Source organism: Balaenoptera acutorostrata, chromosome 11 (genome assembly GCF_949987535.1).
Source record: "Balaenoptera acutorostrata chromosome 11, mBalAcu1.1, whole genome shotgun sequence".
Taxonomy (NCBI): domain Eukaryota; kingdom Metazoa; phylum Chordata; class Mammalia; order Artiodactyla; family Balaenopteridae; genus Balaenoptera; species Balaenoptera acutorostrata.
This window is the reverse complement of record NC_080074.1, coordinates 63,372,136-63,395,723: the sequence shown is the minus strand read 5'-3', so window position 1 is coordinate 63,395,723 and position 23,588 is coordinate 63,372,136. Positions and strand designations below refer to the sequence as shown.

At 54.1% G+C, this 23,588-nt stretch overlaps 1 long non-coding RNA gene across 1 annotated transcript in view; it reads left to right on the top strand.

Annotated features, from left to right (window-relative positions):
• The first annotated feature begins 9,385 nt into the window (after positions 1-9,385).
• Positions 9,386-23,588, top strand: part of LOC130709168 (uncharacterized) — a 41,385-nt gene continuing 27,182 nt past the window's right edge. The window contains exon 1 of the long non-coding RNA XR_009009637.1: positions 9,386-9,518. This is a non-coding gene — a long non-coding RNA (uncharacterized LOC130709168). The remainder of the gene's footprint in view (positions 9,519-23,588) is intronic.

The window sequence follows — 23,588 nt, the reverse complement described above, 5'->3', positions numbered from 1 at the left end:
ACACTCCGATTATTCATCTTTTCCATGAGTGTTTATTGAGGGACTGCTCTGTGCCAGGCTGGCTCTGGGGCTGCGGATGAGATGAATGAGGCAGAGGCCCTGCCCTCAAGGAGCTCACAGTCCAGTAAAGAGTGATGCTTACGAGACTGAAGCTAACGCAGACAGTAAGAGGTGCGCAGCGTTGACAGAGCCAAGAGCAGAGCGTGACTGGCTCGGCTTGTAGAGGAAGGGGTACTGAATGGGCATTCACGGAGCGAAGAAGGGGAGGAAGAACGTTCGGGGCAGAGGCGCAGTGGGGTGTGGGGCTGGTGGTACCCTAGAAGCAGGTAAGTAGAGCTGGCTGTGAAGGGACCTGAGACCAGAGGAGTGGTAGCCTGGACGGGAGTGGAATTTACCCTGGGGGCAGTGAGGGCTCTGGAGGGTTTTAAGCTGGGAAGTGACATGGTAAGATCTGGATCTTAGGGAATGGGGGGTAAGCCTGTGGGTGGGAGCAGGCTGGAGGTAGAGAGACAGCAAGGAGGCTGTGATCAAAACCCAGCAAAAGGGCTTTCCTGGTGGCACAGTGGTTAAGAATCCGCCTGCCAATGCAGGGGACACGGGTTCGAGCCCTGGTCGGCGAAGATCCCACATGCCGCGGAGCAACTAAGCCCGTGCACCACAACTACTGAGCCCACGTGCTACAACTACTGAAGCCTGCGTGCGTAGAGCCCGTGCTCCGCAACAAGAGAAGCCACTGCAATGAGAAGCCCGCGCACCGCAATGAAGAGTAGCCCCCGCTCGCCACAACTAGAGAAAGCCTACGCACAGCAACAAAGACCCATTGCAGCCAAAAATAGATAAATAAAATAAATAAATTTATTTTTAAAAAAATGGTGGCCTGGACTGGGGTGGAAAGAAAAGGGGGCAGATCCAAGTGATGTTTGGGATTCAGGCTTTGGTCTCTAGTTGGATGTGAGAGATGAAGGAGAGGGAGCAGGGAGGACGAAGCCCCAGCTCTTGGACTGAATTACTGAGCGGGTGGTGATGCCTGCCACCCACTGAGGGGCTGTGTTATCAGTTACAACTTTTTTGGTCTGAATTTACAGGAAACCCAAAAGATATTTGGCTTGAGCAGAGGGGAATTTATACTGCACATAACTGCAAAGGCTAGCGGCAGTTCTGGCCTCAGGTCCGCCCTGACTCAGGTCTGACAGTGAGAGCAGGCCTGGCCTCTATGCCTCCCGTGGCTTGGTTGGTCTGCAGCCTCTGTCAGCCTCTGACAGGGTGGTCTAGTGGTCAGAGCAAGGCCTTGGAATCAGGTGGCTGGACTTGAAAGGTGGCACCACATTCTCTAGCTGTGTGACCTGGGCAAGGTACTTAACCCCTCGTGGCTCAAATCCCTCCTCTTCAGAGTGGGGAAAAGTGGGGCCGAGCTAGTACACGTTTTGTTAGGATGAAATGAGATCCCCATGTGTAGAGAGCCTGGCACAGTAAGTGTGCCTGTTATTAGTCTCAGCCTCTATTTGAAGAGGGGATGTTGGCTTCATGGCCTCTCAGATTTATATCTATCACGAAAGAGGCGGGGTTAGGGTCCCTCAGGTCCCAGGTCCCTCAGGCCAAACCCTGGGAGCAGCTGTGGCTGTGTGTTACTCCGAAGGTACTGTGCTGCCAGTATGGAATGTCCTAAGCCTTGGTCACGTGCTCTACTCAGACACCCCAAACCACAAGGCCTAAAGGAGCGGTCTGTCGCCTCACCAAATCTAATCCCGTTTCAGTCCTGGGGTGAACAGAGGCTGGGTGTCCATAAACTGACTCGTGGCTGTTGCAGATGGGGGCGCTGCAGGCAGAGGGGGCGGTGATGAGTCCAGCTCGGGTGTGTGGGGTTGGAAGCACGTTAGGGACATCCAAGGTGGACAATTAGTGTATGGGGCTGGGGCTCAGCAGAGGGATTTCCAGGCCATGGTGACTCTAGAGGCAGAAAATGAAGCTGTGGGAAGGGACCAGGTTGTGGGGAGAAGGGAGGAGGCCGAGCAGGCCACCCCTTAAGGGCAGGGCGAGAGGACATGGTGGGCTGTGGAGGAGGGGCGCCCAGAGAGGTGGAAGGGGGCTTCTTTCTGGAGCACATGGCTTCCCTGAGCTACACCTCCCCACCACTGCCCTAAGCCTGCGTGATGGGGGAGGAGCCCCCCTACAGAAGAAAGTGGGAACGTGGTCTCTCTGGGCTGGCAAAGCCGTTGTAGGGAGAGGGATGGGTTTCCTTTCTATAGTTTACTCCTTTTTATGTGTGAATGCTCTAACATACACACACACACACACACACACACAGCTCACCTAGGCAAAACAAAACAACACAAAACGCACACACAGAAGACCTCATCCTACTCCACGGCTACTGTGCTTCCCTTCCAAGCTGCAGTGACTTCTGTGAGGCCTGCATCCTGCCCGGAGGGCTGAGACTTCAGCCACATCTCCCACACCCACGGTTCCTCTGTTTACCTTGACACAGCTGGAAACTACTCCGTCTTTGAAGTCCCTACTTCAGATGCTGCTGTGCTTTATGTCACACCTTTACTCTTTCACTCTGTGCATTTCAACATGTTCATTTGTCCCTACTTCTTCCTTATCCCTCAGCGCCTCCCCACCCCCACTCTCTTCTCCTCCAGGTTAGACTCCGTGGTGCGTTGCCCCAGTCTCATTTGCCCACTGCCTGACCTCACTCCTCACATGGAGTCCTCCTGGTACAACCTCAGCCCTGGATGCCTGCCAAGTGCCCCCAAAGAACACCTCACCAATGGCACCAAGAATGGTCACCAGACCGACACGGGACCCTTTCCGGCCTCGGGCAGCTCTGCCGACCACGCCCACTCTCACCTCTGCCCCTGCTCCCACCCCACCCCTCATCTCTCATTTTCTGCTCAGCTGCCCTCACCTCTTACTTCTCACAGAAAGGAGGCGCCTTCAGACAAGACTCCCTCCACTCTGTCCCCAGACCTCCTCTGGAGCCAGGGGCTTTCCATGTGTCCCCAGGAAAGGACCCCTCTCCCCCCCACTGGATGCTCTCTCCACCTCTGCACCTCACCCCCTTCACTTTAGTTTTTTTAATGCTCCTTTAACCACTCCTTCTCTGCTGGCTCCAACTTCAAAACACTCAGGTTTCTTCCACCTTAAAATAACCCTCCTGTGCACCCAGGGCGCCTCCAGTTACTACCCTCTGTCTTGCTTCATCTTTACAGTCAAACTTCTCCAAAGTTACCCCCACTTGCTGTCCCTGCGTCCTCACCTCCCACTCACTCCTCTCCAGCCTGGCCCCTGTCTACACTGGCGCTGACCGGTCACGATCCACCCCTGGATGGTTGCTTGAACCTGCTTTTCAGTTCTTATCTCAGCTGCTCTCCTGGCCACTCAACCTGCTGCCGACCTCTCCCTCCTCTTCACAGCTGTCCCCGTGGCTTCCACGATAGCTAGGGAGGAAGCTTGGTGATGTGGAGGGGAGACACTGAAACTGTGGGCTCCGTTGCAATAGTGGGTCCACACTCTGGGTCCGCCACTCACTGGGTAACTGAAACCCTCTTCCTCATTAGTGAAGTGGGGTAAGGATAACACCAACTTTGGGGAACTCCCGAGGTGATGTGGATTTCAGGGAATGAGCCCCAGGTCCCTGGAGCGCCTGCCTGAGTTGAATCCAGGCTCCCTGGCTCCCAGCCGCAAGCCCTTGGGGAGGTCTTGCTTTGCCTCGTCCCAGTCTCACCTCTCTCTGAAGGTCCCGTGCCAGCACCTCCTCTCTCCTCTCCCAGGGCTTGCATGCCAAGCGTCTCAGAACTGTCCGAGGCCTTCCTCTTACCCTACCCTCTTGCCCTGGTTGCCCCTCCGCTCTCCTGGAGCTTAAATCGCCATCTGTATGCCATGGCTCTGAAAGCTGCAGCCCCAGCCTAACCCGGGTCCTGAATGCCGCGTTAATGCATTGGTCCGTTCTGCGATGATTTCCTCAGCAGCTCCGCTGGCAGCCACTGGAGAATACGTGGTAAATGAGACAGAGGGACCCCGCCACAGAGCCCACGTGCTGGTGGGAGGGGATGTTTGATGGCCGTGTGAACAAATGGTCATTTGCAGATGGTAACACAGCAGGGCAATGGGGCAGAGACCTGCGGGCCGACTTCAGGTGGAGGTGGTCAGGGAAAGCCTCTCCGAGGAGGCGGCATCTGCGTCGAGACCCGGCCAAACGAGGATCTAGCCAGGCTGAGGGCTGGGGCACAGTGTTCCTGCCAGAGGGACAGCGGGGCAAAAGGTCCTCTTGTGGGAGTGAGATTGGCACGTCTGAGGGACCGAAAGGAGGCTGGTGTGGCGGGAGCTTAATGAGCGAGAGGGAGCACGGAAGTCGGGGAGGAAGCCCTTTGTTCCGGGCGCAGCATCCTCGCGAGGGACCACATCCTCCCCAGCAGTTGTCCTCGAGTCACCCCCTCCCACCCCTGCGCAGCCACCCATCACCAGATGTGGTCCATTCTACCCCTTAGAAAGCTTTGCTCCATCCCTGGCCACCAGCCTCACCTCTCCCACAGCCCCACGCCCATCGGTGCTTCTCCGTCCACCCCTTCTCCACGGGCACCAGAGCGGTCTTTTACAAAGGAGTAGACTGTCGAGCCATTCCCTATTGGACGCCCCCATCCCCACCTGCCAGCATGGGTTTTCACTGCTCCAAGGATGGAGTCCAAAATGAGGTCCCCAAGCTGCTGCCCTCCTGGGTCTCTGCTCCCTCTTCTCATCGTCTCTGCCCACTCTCCACCGTGTCTTCTGGGCCTTTGACCCTCCTCCTCCCGTTGCCCAGCTGGCCTCTTTCCCCCGTTCAGGCCTGGGGGCTCCCTGTCAGGCATTCCCCCAGCTTGGGCTCGCCCCTGACAATCTCCCTCCGAGTGTTCAGTTACACGTCTCGTGTCCCTTCTCGGGACACCCACACACCCACCCACGTGTCTCAGCCTCACCCAACAGCAAGAGCCCTTGCCCGCCTGACATCCTCACAGCCTCTGTCCTGAACCGTTCAGCCCTGACCCCCTCCAGCTCTGATTCCCTTTCTGCTCCTGTTCTATTCCTCCAGCTCAGCCCTCAGACCTGCGGGTGAAGGAGGCTGCTCCCCTGCCCCAGGCCCTGGGCTCTTTCTTTCTTTTTTTAAAAGATAGATTTATTTATTTATTTATTTGGCTGCATCGGGTCTTAGTTGCGGCACATGGGATCTTCGTTGAGGCATGCGGGAATCTATTGTTGTGGTGCATGGGCTTCTCTCTAGTTGCGGCATGAGGGTTTTTCTCTCTCTAGTTGAGGCGCGTGAGCTCAGTAGTTGTGGCGCACAGGCTTAGTTGCCTGGCGACATGTGGGATCTTAGTTCCTCGACCAGGGATCGAACCCGCGTCCCCTGCATTGGAAGGCGGATTCTTTACCACTGGACCACCAGGGCTCTTTCTTGACTCCCATTTGTTCTCACTTCTCAGATTATAACAGATTGTCTGGGGGACATCTGCACCCAAGACAGCCAGACCCTGGGTCCAGCCCCGATGCTGAGCCAGATGGGACAGTTCCAGGTGACACCAAAGTCCAAGGGTGGGCTCAGGTAGCTCAGGTAGGGTGGATGGCAGGTGACTGGAGCTGCATTAAAGGGTGGTGTGCTGGAGGGCCAGCCATGCGTCACAGAAGGCACCCAGGGGTGGGAAGGGGGAGGTAGCGGCAGACATATGCACCCAGTCTTCAGTGGTACAGAGGCATGATAGGTTTCATTCATTCATTCATTCCACCGATGTTATAAACCACTTACCTGTGCCAGGCACTGCTGTAGACCCTGAGGATGCAGCAGTGAACAAAACAGATAAAAAGTCCCTGCCCCTGTGCTGCTGGCATTCTTGTGAGGTGAGGCAGATGATAACACAAGTAATTTAAAACAGAGAATATCAGATGGCGTATTGGTTTCCTAGAGCTGCCATAACAAAGTCACACAGTTATAGAGGCCAGGAGTCCAAAACCAAGGTGTCGGCAGGGCCATGCTCCCTCTGTGATTTGTCGGGAACTCTCCCGAGCTCACGTGGCTTGCTGGCACCCTTTGGTGTTTCTTGGCTGGTATCCGCGTAACTCCAACCTCTGTCTTCATTGTCATGTGGCATTCTCCACGTGACACCTGTGCACCTGACTCCAAATATCTTTCTTCTAATAAAGACACCCGTCATATTGGATTAGGGGCCCACCCTATTCCAGTGTGATCTCACTTTTATTTGACCAATTGCCTCTGCAATGCAAATAAGGTCACATGTGAGGTCCTGGGGCTTAGGACTTCAACACATCTGTTTTTGGGGGGTTGCAATTCATAACAAGTGGTAATAAGGGCTGTGGAGAAAAACAAAACAGGGAGGGTGCACAGAGAGTGAGGGGGAAAGGTTGAAGTATTAAGTGGGGTCATGGGGAAGGTGACATTTGAGTAAAGACCGGAGTGAGAAAGAGCAATAAAGGTAAGTGGGGAAAAGCCTTCTGGACAGCAGAACAGCAAGAGCTGGGAGCCTGAGGAAGGAGCCCACCCGAGCCAACAGTTAAGGGGCAAACAGCGAGGAGGCCCAGGGACCAGGGCCATGGTGAGAGCCAAGGTCAGGGGGTGGGGTGGGGGGATGAGTGAGAGGCTGACCAGCTCTTCCACGGAGAGCCAGAACCTGCACCTCTCTCGTACGTTTTCTCAGGAAACCACCAAAGAATGTGCTCTACTCAACCAGAGAGCAACCCAGCAATGATGGCGTAGGGGCGTGGGAAGGGGACACGCCCCACGGGAAGGGGAGTGGTGTCTGGGGACAGAGGGATGCCTAGGGGGCCGGACTCGAGAGCTCTCAGGCTGGAGCATCTGTTGCCTGATGCCATTCTCCTCCAAGAATCCCCAGATGGCCAGCAAGTGGCACAGCTTCTGCGGGAATACTGTCCCTGTCCCTGGCTGGCCCCCTCCCCTGGCCCAGATCACACTGAACTTTGCTGGAGGCTGAAGATGTATTTTAGCAAAGGATCCAGTTAGGGTTTCAAGCTGTGCGGGCGACTTGACTTAACTAACTCGGTCCCTTGTACCACTTGAGGGTCCCTAACGTTTTCACCTCACTGTCCCCTCTGTGTTCCTCTTGCAGTCACCCTGCCTTGTACACAGCTGCTCCCCCAGGCTTCAGGGGTCCGTGATGGAGGTGTCCGCAGCCCGGGTCTCTGCTCCCTCCACGGGGACGGGGGGAGATCCTAGGGCATTTCTCTGCCAGGGTCTCTCTCCCCACAGCAGCCTGGACTCCTCACCCCTGTGACAGCAGCTCTTCACCCACAGTTGACAGCCCATGTGAACCCTCCTATTTGACTTTGAATCCCTTCCTTGCAAAACAACAAGCCAGCTGAGACTTCCCTGGTGGTCCAGTGGCTAAGACCCCTCGCTCTCAATGCAGAGGGCCTGGGTTCGATCCCTGGTCAGGGAACTAAATCCCACATGCCGCAACTAAGAGCCCGCATGCCGCAACTAAGTTTGCATGCCACAACTAAAGATTCTGCATGCTGCAACTAAAAAAAGATCCCGCATGCCCCACGAAGATCCCACGTGCCGCAACTAAGACCCAGCACAGCCAAATAAATAAATATTTTAAAAAACCAACAACCCCAAAAAACAAAAAAAACCAACAACCCAGCTAAAAGTAGATTTACCTCCTTGGACTGGCTGTCATGACAAGAGCTACCATGTTAGCTGGAAACTTCTCTGCCTGAGCCATCTGCTTAAATGTCAGCTCCAATAGGATAGGGATTTTTGCTGTTCCATTCACTGCACACAGAAGGCTATGAGGAAATCGATTTTTGAATGAATTAAATTTTTGAATTTAAATTTCTTCTTTGATCACAGGGTGGGGAGGAGGGAGAAAGTATAAATGGATTCTAGCCCCTTAGTTCTCTCGAGTGAAAGATGTGTTAGCTCCCAGAAATGTGCTAGAACCTAGCTGAGGCACCTTGGAGTCTGATCATATGACATGCTGCTGGCATGAATGGAAGCTTTAGAGAAATGACAGCAAAGTATAAGGGGGATAGTCGGCAGACTTCTGGATATCGTCATGCTCATCTTTTGGATTTAGCAACAATGAGGTTTTGTGAGGAAATCCAATAACTCCAAATGCTTTCAATACTGTCCGTTCTTTAGATATCACTCTTCATGGGTTTGCCAAAAAAAAAAAGCACATTTTTTTCTCCTGTGTGCAAGCCGGGTGGAGAGGACTGGGCTGTGTGATTGGCTGAAGTTTGGAACAGCATGTTCCAGCACCTGGGAGCGAGGTCCAGAGGCTGTGGAAAGGGCTGGAGCAGAAACAGCCACTTCAAAGGCACAGGTGGCAGGCGAATAGGAACATCGTGCTGCCTGTTTGGTTCCAAATTTGAATGTATCTTTTCATTTAAAATGTCTTTATCAGACACCAAATATTATAGGAATTGTTGGAGAAATGAATTAAAAGTAGAAACTTATAGTTTGTCCTTTGTCACTTGGGAGAAATGATGAATATTTGAAAACCATTTGGTGGAAAGCAAGGCTGATGCCCCACCTCCCCTCCCCCCCGTGGCTAAGGCGGTGTTTCTTAAAGTGGGTTCCATGATCCTCCAGCCTCAAGGGACTTTAATGGGTGTTGCTTGAAAATAGGGTTCTGTGGTCTAATAAATTAGGGGATTATTGCGTTAGGCAGAGTTAAAATTGTTTCTTTATTGCAGTTCCTGTAAGAGGCATTGTTATGCCAATATTATGATGACTCTAAGAGAAGCACAGAGCACTTCCCAGCAGATTTGACCAAAGAATTGATTTTCCCCCTCCTCCTCTTTTTTTTTTTTTTTTAAAGGAGACTCCCATGGGACCACCATTCCAACCAACATCCTTTGGGGAAACATTGAAAACCTTCCCTTTAGAAGAGAAGAAGAACTTTGGAAAAAAAGCATAAATCATGCCTCTTTGGATCATGCATTTCCTTTACTTTGTCAGAACAACAGTATAAAATTAATTTTATTTCCAAGGACTGTAATGCCACATTACTAAATTTAAATTCACTTTTTTTTTCCAAAGAGAGTTTTAAAAAAACACATTTCGGAACTACTACTTATGTGAAACAAATCTCTGCAAGGAGCAATGGCCAAATATGTACAAGAATTTCATGCAGGATGCAAATGTGATTCAAGAATTTCAGTGTGCCACAACTATTTTACCCAAAGTTCACCGTGCTCCGTGGTTCCTGCGACACAATAGATCTTGGCTGGTTTCCCTTTAACATGATTGTCACGAAGGAAGCCCATTCCTTGAATAGCTATTTTGTTTGCTTTGGTTTGACCAATCTCTACTGCCAGTCAGCAACCTTGTTGGCTAAAATGAACTGACCCAGAGAGTAGGCTTGGTGGCCTGGGCTGTTGGCTGAGGAGTGGGGACCGGGGGCCAAGGCTCGGAAGCTCGAAGGCCTGATGGGCTGGCTCTGTGAGGAAGTTGGCTGCATTGGTTGAGAGATGTTTTGTTAGATGAATCTGACCTTACCTGGGTATGTTTTTACCATGTTATACCTTCTGAACTTTAATTTCTGAGTGTACTCTAGTTGCTGTGGTTACGGCTGGTGGTTGTCATGTTGGTTGTGTGGCTGGACTTAAAAGAGTGGAAGTTAAGAGATTCTTAATGAAAGAAGGGGCAAAGGCACACGGTAAAGGGGCCTGTGGGATGGGGGGATTGTTGTGAGTTTCTTTCAAAACCATCTACCATAGCTACCCAATATACTATCGGGTGATCAAATACAGTGCCCACGAGGGCTAGGCGGGAAACGTAGGGCGCCCCTCTAAGGGACCTGAGATGACTGTTGCATGAGGGATTCAGGCCTGATGGTGTCAGATCTTCTGACTGTTCAAGAGGAGATGGAAATCCAGATTTTTATATGAATTCTACTGATTTTAAAATGTAGGATCCATTAAAAAATGGCGTGAGCCAATCCCAACTTCCACCTGTGGCCAAAGCTGGCCCGTGGGTTGCCAGTTTGTGACCACTGGTGACTGACAAATCTCTCTCTCCAGCTTTACTTCTCTCCTGAGCACCAGAGCCGCATACAGAACTACCTACTAGATGCCCATACACCTGGATGTCCCAAGGCGTCTCAATGTCTGCTTGTCCAAAGTTGACCTTGCCATCTCTTCCACCCCTGTTCATCCTGGGTCCCTGTTCTCAGTGATGATACAGCAAGCCTCCCATCACCCAGGTCACCCTGGGAGTCCTCCTAGCATCCACCTCTAGCATCTGTGCCCTCCTCTCCAATTCCTTGCCACTGTCTTCAGGCCCTTACCTGGACCACTTCCATAGCCTCCTAACCGATGTCCCTGCCTCCAAATCTCCCTTCCAGTCCTTCCTCTGGATCTGCACTGTCTAGTACTGTAGCCACTAGTTACCTGTGGCTACAATTGAATTAATTAAAATCAAGTAGAATTTACAAATTCAGTTATTTAGTCTTAGTAGCTACATTTCAAGTGCTCAGTAGCCACATGTGGCTAGTGGCTTCCATATGGGACAGTGCAGATACAGACTATTTCCATCACTGCAGAAAATTCTATTGGCCAGCATTGCCCTGTAATCATGTTACTACCTAAAATTTCCCTGATTGTCCATTTCCCTCTGGATAAAGTCCAGTATCCTTAACCTGGTTTATGCCTCCACCCCGTCTAGGTGCACCTGTCCAGCTGCATCCGCCATCTTGTGCCCACATGCACCCTCCGCTCCAGCCACCCCAGCTCCCCGTACGTAGCTCCCTGCCTGTGTCGACCGTCTTCTGCCTTCATGCCTGGGCGCCCTTGGTCCTGCAGCCTGGAGCCACTTGTTTACCTGCATAACCCCAGACTCAGCTCAAACACGCCTCTTGTTTGGGGTTCTGTAGCGCTCACCCCAGGACCCCACACCTGCCAGGTCACGCTCACAATAGCACAGCTGTACTGCAGCACTTAGCACTCTGGCGACAATTTGTCTGTCTGTCTCTCTGTGAGTCCGGCTGTGCTTCCTTCCTATCTGCACTCCCCACGTCTAGCCCAGTAGTAGGGGTGGTGATTGGGGGTGGGGTCAGAAGAGACTGGGGAACACAATCCTGAGAAGCACCTGGAGTTAGCAGGAAGCTTTCACCTGCAAGGACACACCTCACTCACACCGGGCTAAGCAGTAAAGGGAGCTTTTCAGCTCGACCAACTGGTCAGTGTAGAGGAAGGATGGACTTCAGGGCTGGTTTGATGTGGGCTCAGTCTGTCAAGGCCTGGGGAGTCAGTGGTCTCTCTCCAGGCAGATGTGGTGCAGCATCCACCTGAGACTGGCGCCCTCGTGTGGCCCAAGAGGGCATAGCAGCTCCCTGGGCTGTGGCTTCCCGTCCAGGTCCTGGGAGAGAGGGAGGATGGGTTTGGGAGGCTCTCTTAGGAGGGCAAGGAAGCCACTTTCCAAGGAGCCCCACGGCAAAACTCTCCTCGCCCCATGTTCCCCTTACCATGTTCCCCCGACCCCCCGCACCCCTTAAATTATGCAGTGGTGGGGATGAGGGAGGGCTGTCTGTCTCAGCCTAAACCCCCTCCTGTAAGCTCCCAAGGCACCCTGAAAGTGTGCTAGGGAAGTTGAAAGAACCCTCATTTCTTCCCAGGGAAGCTCTGAACCAAAGAAGGTAATCCAGGCCAGAGCCCTTCTCTTCTGATTCCATTAGGCCTTGGGGGACCAGGAAGAAATGAAGGATTCTGGACGGATTAATGGGGACCCGATGACCTCTGGAGCAGGACAGGCACCTTGAAAATGTGGGAATGCTCTTCCTCTGAATCTCATTTGTCTAAACTTCTGGTCCCTGGGAGGTGCTCCCGTGCTCCTCTGGGCTGGAGCCACCTGCAAAGGCACTGGTGGGTGTCTAGCTCCCTCTAGTGGGAATCATGAAAAGGAACCCAATGGGAGGATTCCAGTCAATGTCAGGCCGGACTGCACCCCACTTCCTCCAAGCCATCCCCCAACCCCCCGGGGCTTGTAGGGATAGGCAGCCTGGCACTGCTTCCTCTCCCCACCCCAATGAAGCGGGGGACACTATTTAGGGCTGCAGGACCCAGACCTGAGGCTTTAGGAAGGAAGGTGCAGGGGGGAGGATCTGGCGGGAAGAGGCAGATGCTAGATGGAGACGGAGGGAGAGGGAGGGAGAGGTGGGAGGGGGGTACACTGTGTAGGGAAGTCCCTTCCTTGGAAAGGCCCTTGTCTTTAGGTACATTCCTTAGTGAGCCACAAGGGAAAGTCCAAGTCAGTTGGAGAGTTACCCGTTTTCTCTCAGAAGAGGTAATTCCCTTTTATGTAAATGTTTCAGTAAAGAAATTTGCATATGGAGTAAATGTGCCTTTGGGGGAGATTTAAGGGACACGGTGGCAAAGGGAGCCAGTGTCACCCCATCTCCTTCCACTTTGCATCAGAGAGGACGTCAGCTTACTCAGGCCAGGAAGCCCACGGGGCGATTGATGACTCTAGAGATGACACAGCAATGGCAGGAAAAATAAATCAGGGGACACGTGCTGGGGAGATGAGAGACCCCACCTTCTGCAGGTGCCTGAGAGGAGGGGGATGGGTCCAGCAAACTCCTTCCTTGTCATCTGTGCTGGGTACGATGCCCTGGATCTCAGCATCCATTCCCTCCTCTTTCAATGCGTCCTTTGCACTGTGGAGGCCAGAAAGCCAGAAACCGCCCTTCTCAGACTCCCTTGCAGCTAGAGTGCATTAGGTAGAGCCAATGCAAATTCCGCTTGTGCAGGATTTGGAAGGCGGAGGTGCCGTGGGGGCCATTGCTGCAGCAATTCCTGCTCTGCGGATGGTGACTTGGTGGTATGTTGGTGTGTCTTTGAACTCAACAATTCCACTGGAAGCCGCCAGCTTCCTGCCTCCACCCGTGATTTTATAAGCATCTAATTCCCTGAATCCCACCCCACTTTCTTAACCTAGATTGGCTTGTTTCCTACACTGCTGATACAGTAAGTATTCAGAGGAGGCTGGTTTGAATGGAAAACAATGCTGAGTCTGCTCCTAACAGATCTTTGGCTCTAAAAGAGAGAGGGCCACCCCAGATTGGGGGATAGGAGTGGGGAGGGACCCTCAGAGGGACAGCGTTGGACAGGAGTCCTGTTTCTCAGAAGCCAGTGGGATGTGGGGCAGTGGGTATAGGTGGGGGTGAGGCAGACGCTTGTGAGAGGACCAGCTAAATGGTGACATTGCCAAGTTTACCCCTGGACCTTAGGACTCCCCCCTTCTTTCCTTCCCTCCCCCTTCCCCGGCATCCAGTCAGCATGGACTTCTGGTGTAACACAATGGCCCAGGTGCTCTCTCTTCCTCTCTTAGCCACTGGCTGCTCTCTGGAAAGACCTGGTGAGCCCACCTGCTGACACTGAGGCATAAGGAGAGTCAGGCCTATAGCACAGTCCCCATGGCGGCTGGGGCTGGGGGCGGGGCTCAAAGACTAAAGCTCTCCAGGGGAATTCTGGGCATCAGCTATGGGAAGGGGAGTTATTTTTTGACGTTAGAACACTCTGGAATCATACAGGTAAGTCGACTGAAGAGATACCCTCAGGTGTTATGGGACTAGGCAGCTTAAAATATGGCCCCCAGTTCTTTGACACTCCTGCCATTGAAGTGGGATCTATGTCCCCTCCCTAAAACTGGGTGGGCTTGAGACCACTTCACCAATAGGCACAGTGGACGCAATGCCATATAGTATCTAAGGTTAGGTCATAAAAGCCAGGCAGCGCTGGCCTGGGCCTCTGGGAACGCTGCTTTCCCCATGACCCTCTCCGGACACTTCCTCCTGGGACCCAGCTGTCATGCTGTGAGCAGCCATGTGAAGAGGCCTGCGTGGATCCTCTAGTTGACAGTGGCAGCCCAGGTCAGCTTTTGGATCGTCTGGTCCAGACATGTGAAGGAAGAAGCTGGAGTGATGGTGATTCTAGCCCCGGCCGTCCATCTGAGCCACCCTCGGCCCCTCGAGTCCTCCCCACTGAGGCCGCAGCCCCCACCCCCAACACACACCCTGTCCCAGCCCCCTGACCCTTGGACTCCGTGAGCACAATAAACCAGATGCTGTTTATGTTACTAAGTTGGAGGAGGTCTGAAACGTTGTGGCAGCTGACTGCAGCCTGGGTCCCTGCCCACACAAGGGCCCTTCTCCTGTGGGGTCCCCGCCACGCCCCGCACTCAGTGGATTTTTGGGGGAACCAGGCCTCAGTAGGGTTGCGAAACCCCACACGCTTGGTGAGCCCTGCCGACTGACTGTCACAACCCGTCACGCAGACCTCGGGGATCTGAGCTCAGACGTCAGGCAGGCTTACCAAGGCATTTCCTGCAGACACGGGTCTCCCCCGCTCAGAGAACAGCGTGTCTGCATTTGGTCCAGTGGTGAACAATTCTCATTTCTGTCACGGGAGCAAAGACTCTGGAGCAGGCAGACCTGGATTTGAGACTGGCTCCCCCTCTCAGTGCCTCTGAGCCCTTGTGCAGGTTTGGTCATATCTCTGAGCCTCAGTTTCCCCATCTGCCAAACAGGGACAGTGTGTAGTCCCTTGCAAGGTTGCTGTGAGGAAGAGGTAATGCGTGAAAAGCCTCAGTGGGAACAGCCATCCTTCTACTTGGGAACTAGCCTCAGGAGAGACTGCTTGGTTGAACCCAGCACCCAGGGACAAAAGACGATGGCTTTTCACCCAAGTTCCTGGGTTCACTGGGGTATTAGTTGGGCTATCCATTCTCCATGCATCAGAGACTCAAAATAACAGTGACTTAAGCAGATGGAACTTGGTTTTCTGTCCTGTACCGTCCTGGTAGGAACATTGAGGACTGGCTTAGCAGCTGTACAGCATCAGGTCTCAGGGTTTTTCTGTCTTGCTGCTCCACACGCTGACAGGCGAGCTCCATCCACGCTGACTTGCCAACCCCACCTCTGGCTTCCAGCCAGCGGGAGGGGGCGAGACAGGGAGAGGGTGTCTCCTCAAAGTGGAGGCGGGACTCATGACCTCCACTCACATCCTGTTGGCTGTCCTATTGCATGACCACGGCCAGCTGCCCGGGGTGCTGGGAAACACCAGGGCGCCCATGTGCCCAGTGACAAATCAGGGCTCCACTGCTTCTACAGAAGGGGAGAGCAGACATGGGGGGCAAAGGAAGTGCCCGCCGCACTAGGCAAGGGGGCGTGGTGCCGGCCCCAACCATCCTTCTGCCCACCTTCCCAACCAGCTCAGCTGTTGAGGGCATTGAGCCGGGAGCGGCACTGCAGACACGAAAAGACTAGACCCTGCTCTCAGGGAACACAATTTTTCACAAACCAAAGCCTGTGGAGGATGTTTAGGGCACAGCTTTGAAGGACTGAGCCATCCATCCAGGTCTGGGTCTCCGAGTTCTGGCCAGTCTGTCCTTGGACCATGCTGGTCTCTCTCCTGGCTGACTCTCCCTCCCTGAGTGTGGCTCAGTGCGGTGCCCTTGACGTTGGCCAAGAGTCACACGAAATACACTTTCCTTTTGTTGCAAAAATAGTTTTTCAGGACGTAGCCAGTGGATCACATCACTCAGCGTTCCCTATACCAAGGACCACGTGAGCAACTTTCACTTGAGTTTATTATAAGGGAAAAACTCTGTTCCCACTGAGAAAGGAGCCTGCTTCCTGCAGATAGTAAGAGATCAGCTTTCTTCTTCCGCCCTGGCTGCCCGGATGCTTAATCACAGCATCTGTGGCCACTCGGTCAGCCTTGTACAATCGCTGTTTCCTGTGGGCCCAGCATTTTAGTTCTCTGTGTTGGTCTTACTGCTACGTCTTTAATACATGCTGCCTTCCGCATTCTCTCTAGAAAGAAGCAGGCTATCATTAATAATAAAATAGAAAACTAGGGCCCCTTAATTGGGAAGAAAACAAAGCTGGTGGGACTACAAAGGGTAGTCCCATTGCTGTACTTGGGTGTTAGTGTTGACTCGATTTTCCTAGCAGCTGGGGCAGAAAGGCGTTGGTTACAAGGCTGTCCTCAGAAAGAAGGAAACAGAGCAGTGTTGTGAGAGAAGCAAAGCAGGGAGCACTTAGCTGATGGGAGAGGCTCCTGTAATGATTCAGGGTGCGGGCAGGAACCTGGCTACTGATCTCAGCTCCATCACTCAGAAGCTGTGTGACCCTGGGTGAATCACTTAACCTCTCTGTGCATCAGTATAATAACAATAACAGCTGGCTTCTGGTTGCATCGCTTCGATCTCTGCTTCTGCCTTCATATCACCTTCTCCTTCTCTATGTATCCATGCCTCCTTTCCTGAAACTTTAAAAAACGTTTTTTTTGTTTAATTTTTATTTTATTTTTTATTTTTGTGCCACGCAGTATGTGGGATCTTAGTTCCCCAACCAGGGATCGAACCTGTGCCCCCTGCAGTGGAAGCACAGTCTTAACCACTGGACCTTTAGGGAAGGCCCTTCTCTTCTGTATATTATCAGGACAGTTGTCGTTGGATTTAGGGTCCACCTGGATAATCCAGGATGATCTCACTTTAAGATCCTTAATTATATCTGCAAAGACACTTTTGCCAAATAAGGTCATATTCACAGATTCTGGGACGTGGGCATATCTTTTGGGGGTCACCATTCAATCTACTACAAGGACTAAAGTTTGGATCTAAGCAATGCATCTCTTGTGGTGAGACCAGTCCTTAGCGAGTAGATGGGTGGGGGGGATTTTTCTGGTGGGAGGAAAGGGCTCAGTGGGCTCCTAAAAGCTCCACCTCGTAGAGGCAACTTTCCAGGGAGCTGCCCCTGGCTCCTATGGGTGGGCTTGGGCTTCTTGTCCTGCATCTCTTGTGGCCCCTCAGGGCCCAGTGGATGCTGTGCACACACTGCTTTGGGCTGGTTAACTCCCACCTCCTCTGGTCGGGTGGGTGGGCGGGAGGGTCGGCCACATGACTCCTGACCCTGCACAGACTCACTGACAGAGACAGACTCGAAGGGGCAATCCTTTCTCCCTCTGCTCGCACCCCCCAGCACAGGCCTACGCCGCCAGCTCACTGGTCAGCTTCAGTTGCTCCCTGCTCCGAGCACCTAGCACACAGCTGCAACTCTGATGGGGTACTCTCCTGCTCAAACACCTGCCATGGCTCCCTACTCCTCCTGAGTCAAGTCTAGACCCACTCCAGGCCTGCCACTATGGCAAACCAAACTACCTGTCCCGCCTGAGAATCCAGGATTCTTTTTCTAAAATCCATCTTTTTCTTGCTGTTCCCTAAACCTACCCCTGGATCTGCTCCCTCTGGGCTTTTCCTGACCCTCTTCCCTCCTTCTGGAATGAGTCTCTTCCTTTCAGCAGCCAACCTCTAGTGCTCTTAAAGGCCCAGCTCTAGGCCTCTTCCTCCTGGCAGCCTTCCCAGATTTTCCAAGATAGAAGTGATCATTTTGTACCCCACCCCCCTTCCCTCTTATGGCTCCTCCCACTCCCCATCTTGTCCTGTTGTTGTTTACGGTCAGAACTCATTTCCGAAAGGGTCACCTCTTTGCTGGAAGGAGCCATGCCTAGCTCACTTATGGATTCCCAGCACCTCACACAGTGTTTATCTCATAGTAAGTGCTTACTATTTGTCAAATGAGTGAAACACCCGTTGTAGTTCTTGCACATTAAGCTTCGGTAGCTCAAGGGGCAGAGTTTTCAGGATAGAGCTGCATGCAGCTTCCTGGCCTCGGGGCTTGGTTTTATTCTCTGGGTGGCTGGCGTGGGGTCAGAAACTGAGATTTCCCTGGGGGCCTGCCTCCAGGGTTGTTTCCCTATGGTTCATTGTGGGTACAACTGGGCGATAATAGAGTTGGTTTCAAACATTGGGAAGTTTGTCTAAAAGAATTAATACGTTTTAAATAAAATATTTCATATCTATAAAAATTTATAGACAAAGTTTAACAAATAATAAAATGAATATCCATGTACCCACCCCCATCCTAAGGAAAAGAATGTTGCCAGTATTGTGAGTGATACCCCCTTACATGCATCCCCCAGTAAGGTCTCTGTTTCAAGTCTACCTAACTCCAGAATCAGGGACAATCTAACAGTGCTCAGGGACTGTATGAAGCCGTCTGTCAGAGCATCAGATTGCAGAACTTAAAGTCACCTGTGTTCATATAAAAAGGGCTTGGGATTCCCCCCCCCTCCAAAGAAACAATAACGTTTTAGGGACACAGTTCTGCAGGGAGCCGTCTTCTGATTGGCAACTAGATGAAGCAGGTGTGCAGTCATCATTACAGTGCTGAACCACACCCACGTGGTGGGAGGTGGGCGGTGCCTGACGTCCTAATAGGATGTTTTTTTGCAGTTAGTCCTTCTGGGTCCCTACCAGGCGGGGGCGCCCACCTCGGCGGCACTTAAACCTCTGCAATGCATATTTCTGCCCCTAGATGGCGCCAGAGGACTGTGCCCCTTCCCACCTGCGCGGGCCATTCTGGGGAGAAGAGGCATTTTGTATTTTGGAGATGATGGAAGAGAGAAACCCTTTAAACTGAGAAGCGAAACTGTGGCCAGCACTTAAAACAGGCAGTTAGTTGCTAACTCCAGCAGCCTGCTCCTCTGAGCATGAACTCTGGTTCACCATAGTGTCTGCAGGACTTTGGGCCAATGCATAGGTGAATATAATTAACAGAGTCCAGCTTTGAGGGCTTTTGGGACAACTAAATGATTTTATTACACATAAAGTGCACTGGAACATTGTCTGGCACATAGTAAGTGCTCGATAAAATTCGCTGTTCTTTTCCTTTTCAATTTGTATTGCAGGGACTTGTCACGTGACCTAAGGGCAAGGAACCTAGCACGCTGCTTGCCTCTGCACCCCAGGTGCCTGGCACAGAGCAGGTGCTTAGTAAGCCATTTCTGTCTCCCCCTGCCCGCATCTCATGGAGGAGGGAGCCGCTGTGTTCCACGTGGCTTCAGAGAAGACCAGGCAGGGACTAACAGGGAGGTGAATGGTGGCTGGTTGAGCTGTCCAAGCATGGGCTGGGCTTCCTGGTGAGAGAGTGAGCTCCTGGGCCCTGGAGATATGAAAGCAGAGGGCACCTGCTACACAGGATGCAGGATGCAGCAGAGGGGACCCTGGTTGAAGGCTGGACTTGGTGGCCCTGACTGCTGGTCACGTATCGAAGTGAAATGCAAATTAACTATTGCTGGAGCCCTCACCTCCCTGAGGTTGTAAGAGAGACAGGAAGGGCTGGGGAGGTCCGAGAGGAACAAGAGAAGCTCCCTCGTCAAGGGTGGGAGGGGTCAGGGAGAGGGGAGAGAAGGGAGGGGCAGGGCCAGGTTTTTATACTCCCCACAGCATCTAGGAACAAATGAGCTCGAGGGTGGGTGGGGGGTGGGTGTCTGTGGGTGGACCCCTGACCCCGGCTGGGCCTGCGGTCAGCTTCGGAGGTGAAAGTTGCAGCCATGGCCTCTCATCTCCCCACCGGCCCTGCCCTCTTGTGATGGTCCCCGTCTTGGTTTGTGGAATGGCTCCTCCGCCCACCTGGTTGCCCACACCAGACATCTGGGCATCAGCCCTGAGGCCTCTACTCCCCTTCCCCACCCCTAGTCCATCAGGTCTACTGGGGACACAGAAAAGTAACGGGGATCCCAGTAAAGTGTTAGAGTGGTCTCCTGCTTCTGCCCTTGCCCCGCAGGCTTTCCTCTACGTGGCAGCAGGAGGCTCTTGGTACGTCCTCAAGTCAGATCACGTCAGCACCCTGGTCACCAGTCTCCTGTATCTTCCTGTCTCTCACAGTAAAGCCAAGTCCTGAGTGACTAGCCCGGGGGCCTCTCGGGCCTCACCTCCTAGCAGCCCTCTCTCCATCACCTCTCTCTGGCCACCCTGGCCTCCTGCCTCTCCTCACACCCCAGCCACGTCCCACCTCTGCCCTCCGCCCTTGCCCTGTCCTCAGCAGACAGCCGTTTGGCTGGCTCCGTCACCTCATCCAAGTCTTCACTAACCATCGCTTTTGGATGAAACCTTATTTAAATTTATCATCCCTCCTCCTTGTCACCCCCATTCCCTTTTCCTGTTTCATTTTTCTCCATGGCAACGACCATCGAACATACTATGTTTAGGACTGCTTACGTAATTTGCAGGCTCAATGCAAAAGGAACACGTGGGCACCTTGTTAAAAAATTATTGAGAATTCCAAGACAGTGGCAGCAGAGCGTTAAACCAAGTGTGGGGCCCTGGGTGACTGCGTGGGTTTCACACCCATGAAGTGACCCCAACAATGTTGTACATATTTGTTTACTGTCCTTTTCCCCCCGAATGGAATGTAAGCTCCATGAAGGGAGGGATCAGGCTTGCCCACGGTGGTATTGCATCATCTAGAACGCAGTGCCACTGAGGCAGGGTGCCTTTACACGTGCCTGTCTGTGGGCAAGGCAGCATCCCTGGGGGCCCTGGAAGTACCTTGGGGGCCACATGGGTGGGGGCCACATGGGTGGGGCCCAGGAGCCCCTCTGATCTGGGCACTGATGTCAAAGTGGCCAGTTTTCACCCCCAGGCTGGTGAGGCCACCTAGCGCAGTGCCTAGCACTTAGTAAGTGCTCAATAAATGGAGTTAATACTATCTGTGTCCTCAGTGTGTTCTTAGGAGGGCTCTGCAGGGGACTGAGGCCCAGGCAGAGGGAGGCTGGGCAGGTAATGACAAGTACAAGAACAGGAAGGGACCCTAGGAGCAGCTAATCCACACCAAACCCACTGAGAGACTTGCCCAAGGATGGGTCAGAAGCCAGAGAGGGGACCAGCGCTGTGAATATCCCTGCCTCCCTGCCATGTCCACAGACTCTCCAGCACACTTCCTTCTGGTCTCCACAGGATATCGCTCAGGTCCCTCAAGGCCCACATGACCAAGACAAGTCCTTCAGCCACTGTCCCAGACCTGTTCTCACCTGTAGCTCTGATCGTCATCCAGCCGGTGCCAGAAATCTGGGAGGCCCATTCGACTGTCCCTTCTCCAGCCCGGGCCTGATCCATCACCAAGTCCAAGGCAGAAACCCACACTCCAGCCACCCATCAGCTTCAGGCCCTGCTGTTCTCCCCTCCATGTTTGTGCTAATGCGTTCCCCAGGCCCGCCCTTTCCTCTCCTCTGCTCCTGGCTCACCCCCTCCGACTTGACCCTGGGCGCTCAGGGAGGTCGAGGAATGGTGGGCGGGCAGGGATCCTGGGGCACGCAGGACTCTTCCTTCTGGCCTGGTGCCTGGATTGGGTCCCTGTGCCCTGCCTATCCCACAATGGTCAGCTGGGGGCGCTAGTGCGCCACGGAATATTTTCACGCCGGCTCCGAGTGGGGGCGGGGAGACTCTGGAGCCTCTCTCGGTGGCAGCGGGGCTGGCGCGGCCGGTCTGGTTGGTCTGCATGTGGACAGTGGGGGCGGAAGCCGGGGGCAGGTTTGAGGTGCGTGGGTGCGTTCCGCGGTGCACGGACTGCGGTGCTGGGTTTGCTCACGACACTTGGAATGTGGGGGGGCGGGCAGGGCATCAGTGGCTTACCGGCTGTGGAGGTGCCCTGGGGTACTGGCTGCTCCCCCAGGCCCGGGGACCCTGCTGTAGGGTTTCAGCGACTTAGGTGAAAGTCTGGCCTTGGCTCTGCCACCCTCCTGGCCCTTCCCCAGGGGACCCAACCTTCACACCCACTTGTGGCAAGTCTTTAGTTCTTTGGAGGGTGGGCTTTGAGATCTAATTCCCACTCTGCCACGTAGGCAGTCACTTATCTTGTTGTAGCCTCAGTGTCCTAGTAAGTAAAATGGGGACAGTAACATCAATGTCACAAAACTGTCGTGAGAACTGGAGCTCCAGGTGGGAAGCACTAGCCCCCAGTTGCCACCCAGTGGCCTGAAGCCGGTTGTGGAGGGATGGAGGTGTCAGACAAGACCACCGTGAAATCACAGCCCCATCTCCTCCAAGAGGAGTCCCCTTCCGGGAAGCCCAGGCCCAGACCACTGTGCTCTGTCTCTGAGGGCACGTCCACCTCCCCTGTCCTGCAGCTTTGTGATGGGTCTTTGCCACCCCTGATCTCCTGCTTCCTAAGGGCACAGACCATCCGGCCACAGCTTTCCGTCCCTGGCGCGGCAGGCAGGAGATGGGCCTGCTTGAGAGGAGTCCTGGCTGCCTTTGAGCTGGTGCTTGAGGGACAGATAGGGTTTGCTTCCTGTGTGGAAGTGGAGGGGAGGGCTTTCCAGGCGGCAGCTGAGCAAAGCCAGGAGGCTGACACCGCACGGCCTCTCTGGAGAGCGTAAGGGGCCAGCGTGGCCCGGGCAGGGGCAGGTGGAGAGCAGCAGGGGTCTGGTTGCTGGGATGGGTGGGTTGACACTCTGTGGGAGTCCTGCCGTGAATTCCACGGGCAGCAGCGGAGCTGTGGGGAGACTCTGGGCAGCCCGGACCCCCGGACGAGGGAGGGCTGGGTCCCTCTGCTAAGCATGGGAGCGGCAGGGTCAGGGCCAGTGAGAACAGCAGGGGTGGGGAAGAGTGGGCACCAGGCCAGAGGCGCCTGGGTCCTGACCTGGCTGGTGCCCGGAGGGATGGAGAGGAGGAAAAGCTCCTTCTCCCCTTGGACTGCGTTGTAGGGAATCAGGTTGGATGACTGCAAGAACTTCCAGGGCCGAGGTCTGGGGAGGCCCTGTCCCGGGGGCCTGGTCCTGCCTTCCCCATCCCTGAGTCCCCTGCGTCTTCTAGCTCCCACTGCTTCCAGAGGCCCCGTACGCTTATCCAGGCTTCTGGAGCGAGCCCTGGACTGGCTGAGGCCTGAGGTGGGGCAAGGCAATTTACCCGCTAACCCTCCTAGGTGAGGTGTGATGAGTTACGACCTCTCAGGGTCTCCCTTTGCCCACTATGGTGGGGGGCATGAAGCCGCAGCTCCTGACTGTCCCACTAAGGGCCAGGTCTTCTGACAGAGAGTGGCAGGCTAAGGAAAGGACCCACTCAGGATCATGCTGCTGCCATGGGTGCAGGGTCTCTGGGGTGCAGGGCTGAGTGGGTGAGAGAAGGCTGAGGAGTTTGGGGTGCTTGGGCCTGCTTGAGAGGAGTCCTGGGGAGTCTCGTGACAGAAACTGCAGCATGAAGCCCCCAGGCTAGAGCAGAGGGAGAGACCTTCTCATCTGGCTGCAGCAGCTACCTTGGAGTCTGGGAGGACAGAGGAAGAGGGTGCTGAGCGCGGCTTGTTTACCCAGTGGCAGGTCCCGGCTTGCTGGGAATGCAGCCTGGGCCTGGGGGCAGGAGGTAGCGGCTGATACCAGCCAGGCATCCCTGCTCCCTCTCCCCCAGACTGCAGAGGGAGGGCCTCGAGCTCAGCCTACTGGGCCTATAGACCAGGGACAGGGGGTAGGGGTGCTGGGGCCCCCTGGGGAGTGCTGGCACAAGTCTCAGGGGTCTGGGTTTGACTCCCTCCCCCGAGGTGTGGGTACCCCAGGGTCTGGGGTAGAGGAGTGGGCTGGGGGCTGTACTGTGGTGGGTTTCTGGGCTGGGTGGGCACAGTGGGCCCCTGGACTGCCCTGAGTGGAACTCCCACCTCAGCTGGGAGGACAGGCATGCTAGCGCAGGCCCAGAGTCTGAATGACACCCTCCCCACCCCATACAAGTCCTCACATGG